The 18,645-nt window shown below is 40.7% G+C and overlaps 1 protein-coding gene and 1 long non-coding RNA gene across 5 annotated transcripts in view; one reads left to right on the top strand and one right to left on the bottom strand.

Annotated features, from left to right (window-relative positions):
- Window positions 1-18,645, top strand: part of RBM46 (RNA binding motif protein 46) — a 35,180-nt gene that overhangs the window by 16,341 nt on the left and 194 nt on the right. For both annotated transcript variants that reach the window (XM_032109941.1, XM_032109942.1), the window contains one exon: window positions 922-924. The gene's annotated coding sequence lies outside the window, so the exon portion shown is untranslated. The remainder of the gene's footprint in view (window positions 1-921; window positions 925-18,645) is intronic.
- Window positions 1-18,645, bottom strand: part of LOC116444500 — a 51,173-nt gene that overhangs the window by 9,997 nt on the left and 22,531 nt on the right. For 2 of the 3 annotated variants that reach the window (XR_004240342.1, XR_004240341.1), the window contains 2 exons: window positions 3,417-3,591; window positions 979-1,146 (listed from right to left, as the gene is read on the bottom strand). This is a non-coding gene — a long non-coding RNA (uncharacterized LOC116444500). The remainder of the gene's footprint in view (window positions 1-978; window positions 1,147-3,416; window positions 3,592-18,645) is intronic. The other variant, XR_004240343.1, reaches the window with a different exon arrangement.

The following is an 18,645-nucleotide window of genomic DNA, read 5'->3' on the forward strand; positions in this document are numbered from 1 at the left end:
TCAGGTTTTTGCATTTCTGCAAAGGTAAAATCCACATTGTTAGCTACTTAAGGGAGCTGTGGGCTAAGGTGCACAAAGATTGCGTAATATTACAATGAATAGCAGAAGAAGAGCTGTGAACAAAAGGAGGTACTGGAAAGCCAGGGGATTGCATTTTTCAGGTTTGTAACATCCTTCTTCAGATTTCCAACTGTCCCTCCTGTCTTTGAGGCAAAAACACCCCCCAGCTGTGCTACAAACTAGAAAATCTAATCATTATTAACATGAGCATGTGTCTTGGCAATTATTTTCAGTATTCCCAACCTGTGTGATAGTACTAAACCATTGTCAAGCATTTGAGTGTAATGAGTACTAGGTTGATGTCAGCCAAATGCAACCCTCAGGCACAATTGGTCTTTGTTCTGCAGCTAAGAACAGTGCTGTAAGGAATAAGCAGCTGAAGCAGCAGTAGCCCTCAGTTGCTGTAATTCAGGCTTTTTGAAGTTTATTTAGAACACATCATTAGAAATCTCTAATCAGTGTGCAAAATTGCAAGCATATTTTTCATGCTTATAAAACTCACTGGAGCTTATTAACCTTTGGAAAACAAACCACCATGTATTTCTACTAAAAATGTTGTGACAGAACATGGTGTTGCCTTTTTTTTTCCTCATTACTTTTGTATAAGGTAAAAAGTAATTTGGTTTTGTTACTTTGAGCTAGACCCACTGCATCAAAAACTTGCCGTAAATAAGAAAAGGAGGTCCTTATTCTTACAGTTCCTTTTTTTCATCTATTTACCTTTTTTCCCCCCTCCTCCCTCTAATATTATTATTATTACTGCCATGATTTTTCGTGGGAAAGCAACAGTAAATTGTGATGGGGGAACCAAGACTACTTGTCACCCAAAGTTAGCATCCTATAGAACAACATGAACAAGAGTTAGTAAATTAATGAAAATTTTTTTTAAGTATGAAACAGTAGTAAAGAGCAAGTCACCTGGAAGATACTGGGTTTAATGCACACTCTTGAGGTAAAAACAATCCCCAGGAAGTCAGTTGTTCCAAGTCCTCTCTTTCAGCAAATTTCTTGACAGCAGTTGCTGTGTACAAAGAATGATCCGTTTACCATCTCTTCACACCATTTAGTGTCCAGCTTAGTGGACAGCTAGAGGAAAGAAAACAGGTAATGATCAAGCAGTCTTAAACACAGCTTTGCTGCAATTAGGGCCTGGATAGGCCCCAAACAGCCAGGAAAAGGGAAGGCTTAAAGCAGTCATTTAGAGCTCCTTTCTCTACCACTCAGTTGTTCACTATGCTAGCAAGGAGCCCTCCGGGCTAGAAATTGTTCCAAGTTGTCTGTGGCTAAACTTTAAGAGACAGGATTAAAATGACTTCATCACAGACTGCATCAGTAATAAAATAACTAACACCTTTCACCTCCTCAGGAAACAAACCCATGCTGGCATGAAAGCAGCGCTCACTCCACCAGGATGATGCCTGGTAGCAGGAATGGCAGCAGGCATGTGGAACCCAGATAGGGCAGGCCTTTTCCAAAGACACAGATGCTGCAAACTACCATGGAGAAGCATTTAACAATGCAACCACTGTCAAATAAGGTGGAATTTTTAGAATTCTAGAATGCAAATAGCTGCTCATGGGAATGGAAAGAAAATTTTGCATACTGCTTGAAGGTGGGTGAAATTTCAAGAGTTAGAAGAACACAAATATCTTCCTAGAGATCCCACTTCAAGCTTCGAGCATTTTTTTCTACGCTGCCAGAGGTTGTGGCTGCTATCAGCTTAAACCTTCCTGCAGAGGGAAGTATTCACTAGTGTATGAGAAACAAATTCATGCAAATACTGGTCCCTTCAGCAGCCGGGCCTTTCTGTCCCAAATTGTGATGTCTCACTTGCTCTGCTCTTCAGATTCGACAGCAAGGGAGGGGAAGAACAATTCTTCCCATTTCCCAGTAGTTTTTCACAGGCAGAATTTAGTATTTGCAACATATTCCTAGGGAAGAGTAGGAGGTTGGATTCAGACACGTGAAGGAAGAGACCTTTGAGTCTGCCCTACTCTCCCTTTTTTATTTTTTCTTAAGTGATAAGTATCCCAGTGTTGTTTGTAGGTACTTAATTTAACATCGGCAACTTCAGCATAATTAAGGAAGAATAGCATCCCCTTGGGAAGGTGTATCTGGGCTGAAGGCAGGAAGCTATTACAATCAGTCTTCCAGGAATTAAGTAGTCCTGAATGAGGGGGAGATGCTTCAGAAAGTTCAATAGCAAAGAAGAGCTTGGGTGCAAGTCAAAAACAGCAAACAAACTCAGGATCCCTCCAGGATGACACAGAGTTGGAGGATCATACAAAAAGGTGTAAGTGACAAATTCCAGTTACCTCTTCTTGTAGAAAACTGAAGGTCAAATTGTTCATGGAATCCAAAATGTTTGGTTTTTAATGTGCTGGTTTTATGCCAGGGATAGAGGTAGGTGAGAAAATGGTTAAGAGCTGGTTTGTAGCACTAGTTTTCTATGGAGGGGTGGTAAGCAGCTTTCAAAGTCTTAGGGTGAAAACAACGATCATAGGAACACTGATGAAAGGATTTGTTTTTTTCTTTAAACTAGACAAAAATGTAAAAAAGGCAATGCCCCATCCTCCAAAAGCTCACCTCTGCTATCTAAAGCAACATTCATGAGACAAACTACCTGAACTTTAACACTAAGGCATAATATTTGATAAAACTTCCACTACACATTTTTCCTTAAAAAACCCATCAAGTTTTCAGCTACCTTGAAATCATATTTATTTTATCCATTCATCCTAATCAAGAATTTAAGCTATGGAAGTGGTGGATTAAGGCCAGAGGAAACAGTCACCTCACCCAGTTTGTCCAGCTCTCCAAACACATCACCCCATTTCACATACGGCCTTGGAGCAAGCCCAGTAACAGCTGATGAAAGCACAACTTCCAGAAAGGCATCAAAGCCCACAAGGAGTTGAATCTTGGAACATAAATTGGATCAGGGTGTCCTAACTTTAAACAGACACAACACAGCAAAAATACTTGATTTCTCCAATATAGAAATACACTGGGTATTTCCTAAGCTCTTAATATCCACTCATGCTTTAAGCTTAAGAAATTTTCTAAGCCACCTGTTAGTACCAGCAGCTCTACATACTGGTAATAGCTATCAGCTGTATTTTCCTGCTTTTCTTTTCACCACCACGTGTGACACTTTAATATTAGAAAAGTAACTAGTGAATAACTCTGAATTACACTATGGGGACTCCAGCAAGCTATGAAGCAGGTGGAGTTCAACTCTATTTAGCTCCGGTGAACCTGTGCAACAGACTTCACAAGCTGGTCCTGCGTCACAGCTGAACTGGGGAGAGCTGGGTGTTAGCAGAGCTTGCTGCCCTGATTTTGATATGACTCACCTGAAGGAGGGATGTGGCCTCCAACTTACAGGACCTCAGGGGCTGAGCTGCTGGTGGAAACACTGGTCTCGGGCTTCTGAGAGGAATGAAGCCAGATGCTCTCACTGGCGAGTTCAGGGTAAATGTGGATACAGGCATTCACAGGACGGTACGTCTGACTGCCTGAGAAAGTCATCTGGACAAATATGTGTATTAAAAACATCTAAGAATATGAAATATTTTCATCCTAATGCAGAAGAGAAATTCTTTTAGAGCTCAGATATTGTCATTTGTGTAAACAATTCTTATTTAGGCTCTTCTAATGCTAGGGGTAAGGGAGATGTAGTGCATATTGTACCAGTTAGGGCAGGCATTTAGTGAACTCTCACATGTGTCTGTACACAGCTGGCTAATGGGTTAATGCTACAGTCTTTGGGAAGCTCACCTTCCAGTTTTCTTCACCCATATTACAAACCCTGACAAAGTCAAGCAGACATGGCTGCTTTTAGGGCTGGTGTAAGGCTGGCAAGATTCCTGCTGCAGTAGAGAGTCTGCTGAATTTTTCTCTCTTACCCTAGAATTCTTTGCCAGAAAAGTAAGTTGTTCCATTTCATACTAAATTTGTGCTTGTTAAATCCATTTCAGCTCCATGATATACCAGTATTTCGTAATGAAAAGAAGTTACTCTCCTGTATAGGTATGACTTCATTTTTTGTAAGCTATTCTTCTTTAAGTTTTCATAAACTTCTTTAAGTTTTCAGAGACAGGGAGATGTCAGAAAATTCTGGATAGTGAAAGTCTTCAGTGCAGACACCCCCAAGGCTTTAACAGCCTCATTATTGCAAGCTAACCAGCAGTAGTTTAAAACGCCTTTTTTTTTTTTTTTTTAATTTGCCAGCCAGAGTGAAAAGATTTCTATTTTATGTGTTCAAATCCTAGTGTACTGTTTGTCAAACAGGAGTCAGAAGAGATAGGAGAGGCATCTAACAAAGGAAAAATAGATGTACTAGCAGCCTGAAGAGGACAACCAATGTAACTCGAGGAAACTTCTTGTCAGTATAGTGTTAAAAACTTAATGAATGATTTTTGGGAAACATTTTTAAAATTCCACTTTGAATGAAATGTACTCATATTCTTGGTAGTTTAACAGTTCATCTAAAAAAATAAAAAAGCAGTTTAATCACTGTTGCATGGGAGGGAATTGCAGAGAAAAGGAGAAGAGTAGGGATAAAGATCTAGAGTAGCAGTAAGCATTTTTAATTGCATTACGTGGATAACTATTTCATAACTTTTGAAAACTTGCTGGATTATTAGGATTCATAATGCTAGGATAAGCAGATGTTTTACTATAAATGAGAATATCCTACCCAAACAATCTAAGTCAGTGTAGATAAGACTTGGATATATTACAGCTTCTGAAATTGAGCTATAATCAGCTTTTTCACTGTGTTGCATGTTTTCTCTTTTTGGCCTAATTTCCAAGACAGTTCACCAGGCTGAATCTCAAACTGGCTTTCCCTAAATTCTCCTCTCCCGATTGCTACTTCATAATTTTGTGGGCCTTTCTTGACATTTCTTCCCCCTCAAATATTTTTCTGTGTCAGAGATTAATTGAATATTTTGGGTCAGAAGGGACCTTTCAAAGGTTGTCTAGTCCACCCTGCCCTGCAAATGAGCAGGAACATCTTCAATTCTATGAGGTTTCTCAGCACCCCATCCAGCCTGACCTTGATCACTAATTATTCTTTCACAATAGGCTTCAGTCTACTACTGTATTTAAGTGAAAACTATTTGATAGTTTTTCCTTGTCAACTGACGCTTTTTTCTTTAAAAAGAAATTCAAATCCAAGCACAGTCCTCAAGCATATTTATTCTGATTCTTTTACTTAAATCAGTGCCAACTTCTCTTAGTTACACTGTTTTGCACCAAAATATTCTCTCATGTGTTTCCAGACTATTTCAAACAGACTATGTCCATCTTTAAGGGTGCTTTTGAGATAAGGTACCAGAATATCACTTTGAATATGAATTCAGCATCAGTAGCACATGGGCTCCTGCCAGTTCTGCTGTGTCTGCCACTTGTTTTTTCATATCCTTGAGAGCCTGCAACAGAGTGCTGTTGGAAGCTTACAAATTTCTGCAAAACATCAGATGTAATCTAGTTCTTTTCATGGTGAGTAATCTTTTACAGATGTTGTTTTACAAATGGAGAGTTTAAGGCATCTACCACTTCTCTAATTCTTTGGCAAGTGGAAAAATGGTCCCACGTGATCTTTGCATTTATTTTGTACTAGTGTATGTTATAAACAGGTACTGTGGTAGTTACAGTGTATGTAGAATCATTTTAAGTGTGAAAACACAATTGATTAAGCACCTGATGAGCTTTCAATTTATCTGGCCAGTTCTGGAAGATACAAGAGCTGAATGGAGGAACGTAAAAACAAACTCAGGTCGAAGGCAGCCAAAATCTCTACTGAAAATGAAGTAGGGGATTTCAAGGAGTTAGAATCAAAGAACAGAGGAAGTATATGAAAGTTCGTTGTTAAATTGGTCTCCAGGTGGCAGAGGTATGTTGGGTAAAAATCCCCAAAGTGAAGAACAGCTTTCTGAAGTGAGATTTTGAGCAGAAAGATGCAGACCGTGCAAGTCCAGTTCACTGCTAACAGTCCCAGGTTGCATTCCCTAACCCAGGACACACCCAGTTTTCCACAGTGTTCAGGTTAGCCGCTCTCACCAAAAAGCTCTTGCTGCACAACAGAAATCCCTTCTCCGGAGAACCAACTTGATGGAGGACTGTCAAACTTTAAAGAATTTTTTACAGAAAGAAATGGCCATTTAGTTTTATGTTCTGAACTTTATTCCTGTAGAATCAGCCTGTAAGTAAATTGAAGTTTTTCGAAAGTAGATGCAGGGCTGGGACAGTAGGGCAAGATCTTCCTTGGTTATGGAAGAGGGGAGGATTAATGGTGATTTCCCTTCCTTCAATGAAGAATTCCCTTCCACCCTGCAGAGTTTCTCCTGCCTGGGATGTCCCCACCACAGTGTAAACACCTCTGCCAGTCTCTTGCTTAGCCCAGGTGAGAGCAGCAACACTCTCTATCTCCATGCTATTTCACATACATTCCTGCATTATGTCCAATTAGTCAGAGTTGGATTTTATTTTTAATGTACAAATTGAGAATTCAATACACATTAAAACATGCTTCTTTTTGCCTCTGTGCCTCTGCAGTTTCCTTCCTTTTTAGCTTCCAGTCTTCTTGGATGTGCCTGATGCTTCCTGATGCCCAGAGGCATTAGACTACCTGGACCTGGTTAAGGACAGTCCTTGATGCACCACGGAGTTCAGAGAAAGGGAGAGAGAGGTTTCAAATACCTGACTGCAGGAAAGACAGAATGTCAAAGAGTTGGGATAATTCCAGATCCCCTGCTGAAAGAGATAACAGAGGGCCTGCAAAGCCCTTGCCAGCCTTCAAGATAGATCAGCCTCTGTAATTGTTCTGCTAAGTTAGCAGTGGAGAACCAAAAGGGTTGTAAACAAGGTTTAAAGCAAACACCAACCCAAACTAGAAATAAATATTTGGTACATTTATTTGCAACACATATCTAAAATCCTGACCTAAATCAGAAAAGAAATGCATTATTAGGGCTACAAATTGCCCTTGACCTGGAAATGTTCCAGTCATCACTGGGAAAAATTTAAGATTGCAGGACAGACAGTAACATGATGCCTTGACCTGAAAATATGAAAATATTACCTCTGAGGAAAAATTATCCAAAACAAAGACATTCACATATAGCTTGGAGAAAAGTGTCAAAAGGGTGGTAGTTCTAGAGGGACAACTGTTTGAGAAAAGATTATGAAGCTAAACATGAATATTTGCGTAAGCACTAATTTAGTAAGGGAAAAAGAGAATTCTACAACTGTTTTTTCTAGTAGATACACATCAAAATTTTGGAGATCAAAACAAAGGCAGTGATTTCTTAGATATCCCATCAAAACATTAAAGCCAGTTCTTAATCAAGTCCTATTTGAATCAGATCCTATCCTTGAGTAATTATCCTATAATATGGGAAAAAATCCCCAAGAAACAGGCTTTCTTCTGACTTCTGTGTTAGGTTCTTCCAGAAATTTCTACTGGGCTTTTTTTGGAACTAGAAGTTTCACACCATGTGTGGACTTGTGCTGAACTGGGAAGAATGTGAGTGCAAGCCTGACAGGGGAAAAGCTCATCTTCTAGTTTTTTCAATCAGCACAGCTTTCAAAACCTTGTTACCATAAAACTGAATTTCTGATATGACCACACTATCCCTGTCAAACTAAATCCTGATGGAAATCATGGGAAAAAAATCAGTGGCTGAAGCTAGGCTTTGAAGGTAGCTGAGCTCAGCGATAGCACTAAAAGCAGCAGTTATGGGAGAGATGAAACATGGTATCATAATGAATCCTTGTACGTGCAAGGTACCAGACTGAGAGCAATCTGTAACAGTCATTACTCATATCAGCCAATGATGACAGGATGACAAAAGGTAATTTAAATTAGGGAGACAATGAAAGCTCTGATTATTCAATTAACGTACAGCTTTATGAAATGGAATATAGTCTCTTTTTTTTAATGTTGGCTACTTTTATCTCCAACGTTGCAATACCTGATACTAAGTGAATGATTCTAGTGGCTTTCAAGAAATGGACTCTCATGTGAATGTGAGCCTATTTTATAATCTTGTTTTTTCACAAAGTACTATCATAATCAAAGACACTCACTGCGATAACATTTCAGAACAGATTTTCACTGAACAGAGCCTCTGTTCTGCAACTAATTCATCAGTTTTTGCAAGTGAACATCTATCATTCACTAACTCTAAAGGACAACAAAATCAGTCTCAAGTCTGCCATGGCTTTGTTCATCTGTGATGGATCAGAGCCTGCATTTGGTAGAGCACCTCCAGAGCCAAAACTCAATGTCAAATGTTTAACATCTGCTTTTGAAAAATGTGCACACCTAATAAACCTCAGACAGATGCTTATATTTCCATACCCTGAAATATCCAGGCAAAGGGCAAAGAAGCAAGGCTTGGCTTGAAGATTTTTTTAATTTTTTTTTTTTTTTTTTCTGTTGAAGGCAAGTTTAGTGGAGAAAGCTGAGGGGCAGAACAGAGCCAGCAATATCCTGACCTACACAGATGAAACCCAGGACACAGAGAAGGGTGCTGCCCTCCTGAGCAGGGTCTGTGGATGCTGCCATTGCCAGGTCCCCAAGGCATCTAAGGGCAGCTCCATGGAAATGCCTGCCTTAGTGGGAACCCCAGGGACAATAAAGGACTGTAAATATGCAAAACCCCACAACTGTACAATGAATGCTCAAAAGGTAGGGATTTGGTAACTTTCAGTTTTAAAAGAAATTAAGACTGCCTTTCAAGGCACCAAGACAGCCAGATTCTATCTGTTCTCACTACATTTTGACTAGCTCCCCTGGCTTCTCTCCAGCAGGAGCAACTCATTACACTGCTGTTACTTTGAACCGGGGTCTCAACACATAGGCACAGAAAATGAACTTTTAAAAGATGAATATGAAAAGTAACAATTCTAACTCTTTGGCTAAGAGATTCATCTGACCAAGAAAACAAACAAAAAACCTCATTCTAAATATCAGACTTAATTGGCTCAGACAGATGAACTATAAGGTTGCAGTAGCCTGGGATGTGAAAAATGAGGCACACCTGGGTGCTGGGCAGGGCACCATTGTGCTCAGAGTGCCAGCTTGTGCTAGTCAGGGGAGGGAAGCCGTTCCCAAGGGATAGCCCTACAGCAGGAACACCATCTCCTGTGTCTCTTGCCCCTCAAATTTCATCAGGAATACTTACCCGAGCCAAAAGGATTTGATTGATAGGTTTTAGCACAGATAGTACCAATTCAGCCTTTAGGTGTAAGTAATCTTGGTGAGTTGTAGCTCTGTGCCCCTAATAATTTACCTCCCCTTCTGCATGTGTAGTCTGCTGTAGATAGATTACCAAAGACTTATCCAAGCTGTTGTACACTGAGGGACAAAGCCTACCCCTACCTCCTTTCCTTTCCCCAATTCTCAGTCTCCTCTCCTCAGGCTTGAAGTCCGTCCGTTGTGGAAGAAGACGGTCACTGCTACAGCATGGAGGAGTTTACTCATGAGATGGAAGCGGCAAGGAAAGAGGAGTAAGATTGCTTGCTGTGGCAGGGTCCATCCTGTGGTATTTCTCTACCTCCATTCACTTCCCCCTAACTCATTAAGGGAATTGGAAAAGATCCTGATGGATTCACCCTGTGGTGACAGCCATGGGACAGGGAAGCATCCTACAGTCTAAGTAATATTGCCACTGTGGAGGTGTTTCTCTGATACCACACTTGCATAATCTGAGATCATGTATGCAATTGAAATAGGTTAAAAAATGGGTTCGAAAGAGGAGGGAAGACATTATTCTGTCTCAGGGAAGGATTTCACTGAATTAAACTGAATTCCCCACAGGCAACATACTCACATTTCTGACTGATTCAACCTTCTTCCTTTAGTGGAAAAGGAGTGTAAAAAAAGCTCAGCAAGAAGATTGCTGCTATTGACTTCAGTAAGCTGATATTTCAATGTTGAAATTTTATTATTTTTTTTTTAAGAGGTATTGGATTAGAAATATGTTCTTTGGTGGTTTTTTGCTCCTCCTGAAAAGGAAAGAAGCAACTGTTTTAAAATTCCCATAAAAAAAATATTAGGAGAAGCTTACTGGAGAGTATTTAAAAATGCAGTGTTATTTTTGTCAGTAGTCACCATGAGTTCAGAACTAAATAGTAAGGCAATAAGTAAAACTATAAATAGTATGCATCTTCAGCAATAACTTGTCAAATTTTGGCTACATTAGGAAAGACACGAAGTCACAGCCTTTTGATCTACTAAGGGAACATCATCCCAGCTGGTGTATACAAGAATGCTATGTCAAATGCATATTATTTACACATAGAATGCCACAAGAGGATGGAAGAGCTCACTCATCCCAAATCACCCCAGCACCACTCCAAAGTACTTCTCTACTGTCAAGTCCATCCTCAGCAAGACGTAGGCACTAATCTTGCCTACACAGCAGTGTAGGATGCAGCTGAGGAAAATGTGGGTCATGCAAAAAATGGATTCAGCATGTGGGGGAAAGGATTCCAACATAAACTGGGAGACCAGCTATCCTGCTGGGTAGCTGCAGCACTCTGTCTGTGCATGCACAGAGAAGAGAGGGGACTCAGTGGGGAGCTACTGTGATGGTTGAGTGCTGGAGCACTCCAGGCATGAGGAGCCACAGAGGGAGCTGGGCATGCTCAGCCTGTGGTGGCTGGCTGCCACCAGCACTAGGATGGGGAGAGCTGGATGGAAGGTTCTTCTCAGAGGTACACAGTGAAAACAAGAAGCAATGGTCATAGGAGGAGCAAGAGAAATTCCAATTAACCTTTCTTTCCCCTTCCCTCCAGTGAAGGTGGTTAAGCATTGCAAGAGGATGCATGGGGAGCATGTCGAATCTATCCTTGCAGATTCTCAAAACTCCCCTGGACAAGATCCCTAGTGCCTGATTTGACTTAGATGTTGGTCATGTTGGAGCAAGGGTTGGACTACAGATCTTCAGAGGTCCCACCTAGCTTGAATGAGGACACACAGAAGAAAAACCAAACACAGAAGAAAGGCCAAATAAAATCCATTGGTTATCCAGATGGAAGATGGCAATAGCTGGCCATGATCAGCATCACCAGCATTTTCAGAAGGTAACGAAGTTTGGAAGTAAAACATTTGCAAAAGCAGGAAGGTGTGAGATTGGAGGATTCTCTTGCATCCTTCTCGTCAGTTCAAGCCACAAATTACAGGGAGGGGAAACCATCAGGCACCCCTTAGCTCTCCGTTCAGGATACTTCCCAAGGTTGCTTCTCAAGGACAAAGGACGTTCAGCACAGCAGGAGTCTTGGCAATGCATGTGGAATAAGTCTGCTTCTCACTGGGCTGTGGGAAGAGAAACCTTTTAAAGATTGTCTCATGTGACATCTTGACTGCATGTGGTTTCCTTTACTTTCTGTCCTGCATCTTCAAAAACCTCCGTAAACTGTAGGAGTTTAATAAATAAAATATTTTTTTGTGCTTTAACTTTAATCTGGCTTGAATTAAAATGAGTCTCACGGTGTTTAAGATCAAGGCACCATATAAAATCACATTTGTGTACTCCTCCTAATGTATCCAAAAGGTATAAATTGCATCCCTAGCTAGCTGCTCCGGGGGCGGCAGAGCTGGCGACACTGTAGTGCTGGTGTATGTGTGGAAGTTTCCAGTGGAGGACGTAGTGTAAAGAGCTGCAAGGGTGTCCCCGCAAGAGGTTGACACACCAGCAAGCAGTACACCTGAATCCTGAAGGCTCAAAGACCTGCACCATTTTTTTTAATAACTTGTTATAGCTTGGTGGCAGCTTGGGGTGAGGCGAAAGCAGATTATATTTTTCAATTTAATATGTCCAGCACACGCATTAGCTTTTAAGAGCAGTACATTTGTGAGAGCAAGCCTGTTTGCTGGAGACTGGAAAAGGTCACTTCTGAGTCACATGACAATATTAATTGCATTTACTACAGTGTAATTTGTAGGAAATGATTGTACAAGTCTTCATTTAGAGGGCATAGCTGAAATCCAGTTTGTTCTTTCATGAGCTATATCAAAGAATATCTGTTTGATGTGACCAGAAAAAAATAAGTCTGTGAAGTGTTTAATGATTTAAACACAGAACAACAGCCGAGCCACAAGCTAGAATTAAACAGGTTAGAATTATTTTTCTTCAGTCTTTTTTGCATCTCCTGAAATCATGCCTGATCAGCATCTCAGCATGCTGACAAAAGGCTCAATCGAACAAATATAATTATGTATTTTATTAGATACATAATTAGGTACTGTATAGATCACTATTGGTTTGCATCTCAAAGAACATTTCAGTCTCTTACTATGGAGATAAAATGAGACAGCTGAAATATTTTGGACTTGATTTAGCAGCTCTTTGCTCTTTTCAAACAAGCACCACCAGAGAGCTGCCACAGTAGAGGTTTCTCTTTTTAGGAAGACCAGGAAACCTCTAAAAATGTTCCTCATGAAAGATGTGGAGCGCCCAGTTCTGTTCCCTCCATGAGCCAAGCCACCTTCCTCTTGCTGACCACCACTGCTCAGTTACTATGATGAGGGTTTTTCCCAGAGCTTCTCTTCTGAGTTGGTACTTTCTCACATTTTCCAACCAGGGTTTAATTACGGCCAGTTTTACTCCTCTGTGCTCTTCCTGAGACAGTTACATAGCTGTCTATTCACTGAAGTTCACAGGCAGTAATCTTGCCCCCTCCCCCCTTTACTAAAAGAAAGGGCTAACCTTGTTATTTTCTAATACATACATAATTGATTAAAACCCCAACACCACCAGCTTTTATCAAGATGTTGAAACTTTTTGTCATGGGGTTTACTTTGAGCTTTGGCTGCTGCAGCTAAAAAAACCCCTCTCTAACCAATTAAGTAATGTTTTCTTACTAGGCTAGTTACAAAGGAAACTTGTAAATATGCCTCAGGGGAACTCTCAGGGCATCTCAAAAACCAGAAGAAAAAGAAAATTTTTTCAAGCATGCTGTATATTATTTTAGTGCGATTTGAGGTGCCTCAGAAGTTTGTAGTACTGCAGTAAGTGCATGGTTTGATGAACACAGGACTCGCTGGGTATTTTTCATCCATTTAGTTTGCCTCCCACCTTTCCAAGACTGTTTCGGTTTGTCTTTACAAGTTGTCTGAGCAGAGCTATCTGTCAAATGTAGCAGCAGAGACACACAAGCACAGGGAAGTTCCCGGGCTCAACCTGCCTCAGTCAGCAAGGGCACTGCTTCCAACTTACCAAGCCTATGACTCCCTCCAGTCTGTTCCCAAGAAAGAGCAGTTGGCCTCCCCCAGACCTTCTCCAGCAGTGCTGTCCATCTCATCTCAAGCAACGGCTCCCACTTTCTTAGGTAAAACCTCTGTAGGAGACTGGGGGTAATGGTACATCAGCTGAGCTGTTCTTCAGTGCAAACAGCTTCCAGCTGCTTCTTTCCTTCATGACTTCCTTGGTTTCCCCACTCTGTGACTGGTTGTGTCCCTGTGTTTGTACAGTCAGAAGACCCCAGGGCATCCTGCTGCTCCAAAGGTGCCACATGTGGCTCAGAGCCTACTCCTGCCAGGCTCAGGAAAACTGACTATGACACATGCCAAAGCAGAGTTCTCATCAGTTTCCCCAACATTCTATATTCTCAAATGGTGGGGGCTGGTGACACCTCAAGTGGACAAATTTTAGCTGTGGTTACATTGCGTGACTCACTCAGTACTGGTGTTGAAATCCCAGATTTTTCTGTGCATGTGAGTGTTCTCTCCTCCCCCACCCATGACCGCCAGCAGGACACAAACACCTGCAATTTTTATCTTTTATCTCCCTTCATGTTATACAATGCCTCCTGAAACACAGGAATGCTTCCTGAAACACAGAATTAGTTGCACACATGTAAGGCCTGAGTGAATACACAAAGTAGAAACCTAAGTGCAGGCCTGCCCCCACAGGTTTGACGCCCTGTGAAATCTGCTGCAGCTGTGGCATCCTTTTCCAGCACAAACATCAAAAGAGCTGCAATGTGCTGGAGGCCAGCTCAGAAGAAACGCTTACTGCATATAACCAATATGAGGTTATATAAAAAACAAGAGAGGGCAGAAGAGCTCTGGCTAAAGCAGGCAGCTCAGAAAGCAGGAGTGATGCTGGAGCAGGACGTCAGTGGTAGTCCACATGGGCCCAGACACTCAGCATTTCTTGGGATCAGGTGCATGGTGAGTGTGGCATAATTCAAATGAGTATTTATAGTTATAGTTTAGTAGTAAAGCAGATGAAATGGAATGAGAATTGGAAGATCTCATCTAATCCTCTTTGCAAATGAGTTTTTTTTAAGATGTAAGACTTGTATATGATTTCTAATATTAAGAATTAAAGACAGTTATTTCTGATTAAGTCCTGTTACTACATTCAAAATGAACTTCGTCATGATGAATTTTTTTGGTACTAAAAAAGACATAAAAATGCAAATCCAGGGATCTTCTTCAGCTGCTTAGTATTAATGTCCAACTATGAACTCAACTAAGTTAAAATTGACTTAAGGGCCACTTAGGAAAAATAATCCATGGTTTTGGGAAGATGTGTCTATTTTTCTATAGCAGAAAACTGGTTATAACTCTCCTGGCTAGTGCAGCTGTTATTTCAGATGCGAAAACTATTATATCAATAATCACCTTCAAAGAGAGAAAGGCTTCACATGAAAACAACTAATTGAAAGACCTCAAATTTAAAAATATGTATTTATTGAAGTTTGTTAAATTTGGTTAAACTAATAATGATTATGTCTGTCACTAAGAGTTTAAACTGCAAGTTTAATGTTAACTTTTACATTTTTACACTGGCCAGCACCTGCTATAAAACAAAGGTACTGTCTCCTGGGATTCAAACCTGCATCAAAAATCCGTGCTTAGGGTTTATATGTTTTCACATATCACCCAGCAGCAGTGAGGCTGAGGTGACACCAGGGAGAAATAAAAAATACTGCAGCTTGCTCATCCACAGTCCATCTTGTGACACTATCAGAGGTACCAGTAAATGGCACAAATTTTCAAGTTTTCCTTCAAGAAAAAAAAAAAAAATCACCACCTTCCCTTGATGTTGATTGGTCTTCTAGGTTTTTTAACTGTGTTTACTGATCAACAAGTTACAAATGAAGATTAGCTAATTTTAGCAGAGGTGAGTCAGAGATCTGCAGGAACCAGCCAAATTGAGCATTTGACTGTGTTCTTAGCTTCTTACAGGCTCTAGAGGAAAGAGATGGCAACTCACATGGCTATCAGAAAAAAAAAATCCTATTTCTGTTGCATGACTGAGCTGAGGACCCCACATTTGCTCCTCTTCCCTGCCTATTCTGTGCCATCAGTTTGAACAGCTGCACATAAATAAATGCTTCACACACACATTCGCACAAGCTCTTTCATTGCAGAAAAGTCTTAAGTGAAAAGTTAAATCTCAGGTTTGAGGGAGGGAGTGTGATGTTGCTGAAAACTTCCACCATCATGCTAGTTTTGTGCCATAGCCATTGAAGGTCTTAGGTTTTAAAAGTTTTGTACAAAACCTGAATGCAAAGCATTCACCATCACCTCTTTGATAAGAGTTTCATAAAACTGTTCAAAACCACTGACTTCCTTCCTTGCTTGGGAAGAAGCTTCACATTCACCAACAAATTAACTTCCCATTTTGGAAGACTTGTGTTCGGTTATAACCAGATAAATTTTCACTTATTAGCTGAAGGAAATGCCTAAACAGTGCCACTTTTAATCATGAAAACTGCCATGCAGCAGCTTATGAAGAAAACCAGACACTGGCCTACTGTAAATGAGTCCCCTGGCCCAGAACACAATTCCAAACATCACAAAGTTAAGCCTCATTTTAGATAGACTGTTTCCAAATAAAGCAGAAGAGACATGCAAACATATCTTGCTGTAAATCTTTCGCTCTCCACCATTTCTCAGAAACTGTAATTCCAATGGGAACCAGATCTAGCAGACCAGATTGAGGCAAAATACAGTTTTAATTTAAATCAGAGAGAGCTACTGGTGACTAGCATGCAGCATTAAACAACGTGTACTTATTAGCGTCCTAACAGAAACATGGATTTTAAAACAGATGGTAGAAGTTGAAAGAAATTGAATTACAAAATAAGATCATTAACATAAATGCTTCCTCTTCTAATCAGCTACCACTGTGGTACTATCAACTGGAGTGTTGGGGAATATCATTCATTTCCTCATCCCAGAATGTAAATATGATTTTTTTTTTCACTCCTAACTTTCCCCCTACCCCCATACACCCTTTGCATAGGCACTTCCTTTTCCCTCAGTTAGAAAAAAAATTAGGGTGGACCATTTTGTCTCCTTCCCAACAGTGAAGTTTTCTGCACCTACTGAAAAAACCCTAGATGTTGACAGAGAGGGATATTCTGGGACAACATTTCAGACTTAATCCTCCCACAGTAGAGTACAACCTGTCAGGTGCAAGAATAATAGCTTGGGAAAACCACTAAAAAATTACAAACATGAAAGAAAAAAAAAGCAGAGCTTAGGCATTCATATTTCTCAGTTTACATAGCAAGTAAACAACCAGTACTTTGTGCTCAAACCATTCAGCTACAAATAAGTTGTTTTTTTCACCTTCTCCAACAAGATTTCTGCAGCCAGAATTTAACCCCCACTTTATCCGCATCATGGACCAGAACATTGGTTAAAATACTCTTCACTGGCATTGGCTGTGAGGACTAACCTGCTGGTACACAATACAGGGAAGAGCTAGAGCACCAGTCCTTGTACCTAGTCCTTGCAAGAACCAAGGATGCTTAAAGTACACTAGCATACTTCAAGGAATGCCAAAGCTACCTCAGAAAAAAAAGTCACATAAAAATGGTATTCCCTTACCTGACAGAGCTTTCAAAAGTGCACATCCATCATAAATCCCGAAGTGCAATAAGAAAATGCACTGCTGTGGCTTCTTTTCCTTGAGGAGCACAACAGCTCAGTGCAGGGTCCTGCCTACCCCCTTGCTCAGCTGTAAGCTGTTATTCCTGTCAGATCCCTGCCCCAGTCCTGACCTGCCCAAGCCCCAGCTGACAGAAATGGGTAGCTTGTCCTGCAGAGCACTCAGGGAACTAAATTTTCTTTTGGTGCTGAGAACCTGGCATAGTGCTCTTTTTCTTTGGGAAAAGGAGCACACTCCTGAGATTATCGCAAAATTCCCAAAAGGGCTCTGTGCAAGGGGGCTGCTGGGCCTGAGCTGTAACAGTACCAGGTGCATAATTTCGTTTTAAGCATGCTCAGCTTGAGCCAAAACACTGTGAAACTATTACTGGCATCACTTTAAATTTCTGAGCAAGACAATCACAGGTTTTGCTCATTTCCAGCATAATTCGCAGTGGCTACATAGGGTTTTGATCTGCAGTGATTTAAACAGACTGTAACACGCTATGGAATTTAAACACCAAGCTTTTGTTTCTCTTTCTAACTTTAGGTGCTGTAAATGCTGCAGCAACCTAGAAATAAATTTTCAGATAAGAAGGCTCAGTGTAGTCATTTCTCTGCTCTTCTGGGTTGAAGGAGTAAGGCTAAATATATGAATGAGGCAAAAAGATTTAGGCATACAATGTTGCAGGTACAGGCCTGAGTTTCAAAATCATTACCACCTTCCCCTACATCAAGTTATCATCAATTATTTATACACAGAGAAGAAATTGATACCATTTTGTATATAAATATCCATGTACTTGTTCTCCCATGAATAAAGACACAAAACTTCTACCTATTATTTTCCCAGCTGGAAGCTAATCCACGCTAAATTTTGCTGCAGTGCTGAAGATTTCTGAAAAGCTTCCCAGATGATTGAGTTGCAGCTTCAATACACAGGATCTCTCAGTAGGCAAAAGAGTATCATCCTCTGTTTATCATCAGCCTTCTCAAAGCAAGAAGAAGATCAAGAAAAGAACAGATGAACTTGTTGAGAGGTTCTGACAGCATTACTTCTCCCAGCAGTGTTAATAACTACCCTACAATTTTGCATGGTTATTTCAAGGCTTCAAGAGTTGAGGACTGACTTGAACTCAGTTGTGCCATGCTGCAAATGAGGTGAACTTAAGTATTTCCATTCACCCTGCGAGTCTGTGTGGAGCTGTCGGCCTCTCCATGCAGCTATTTCCACTGACACCTGGTGTTCAAGGTAGGCTAACAGGCTTTCACCGTTGCAGGACCTACAAGGCAGCCACCTGCTTAATAGGCACCTGCACTAATTGCTCAGGCAAGCTCTTGTCAGGCTTAGTATGGGTATAAACTGAGTCTGGAGTGGATTTGGGTTTCTTCTGGGGCTTTCTAGCACAGTTTTGAGCCGTTTGTCCCACTGAAGCACTGATTCAACAGAGCAGAATGAGACATTTGCAACCTAACTGTATGATCTTCTTTTCTCCTTTGTTTTCGAGTTCACCTGGAGTTCTGAACTGGTATCTTTTTTTCCCCCAGTGAGCTGAAGTGACTCTTTCATGGCACAGTGACTTGGAAAATGCTCATTTTATAAACGCTTATGTTTCAGTCATCTTTCAGCTCCCAGAGACAATTATAACACTGAATGTTATAAAGCTAAGGCTATTAAC

Source organism: Corvus moneduloides, chromosome 5 (assembly GCF_009650955.1).
Source record: "Corvus moneduloides isolate bCorMon1 chromosome 5, bCorMon1.pri, whole genome shotgun sequence".
Lineage (NCBI taxonomy): Eukaryota > Metazoa > Chordata > Aves > Passeriformes > Corvidae > Corvus > Corvus moneduloides.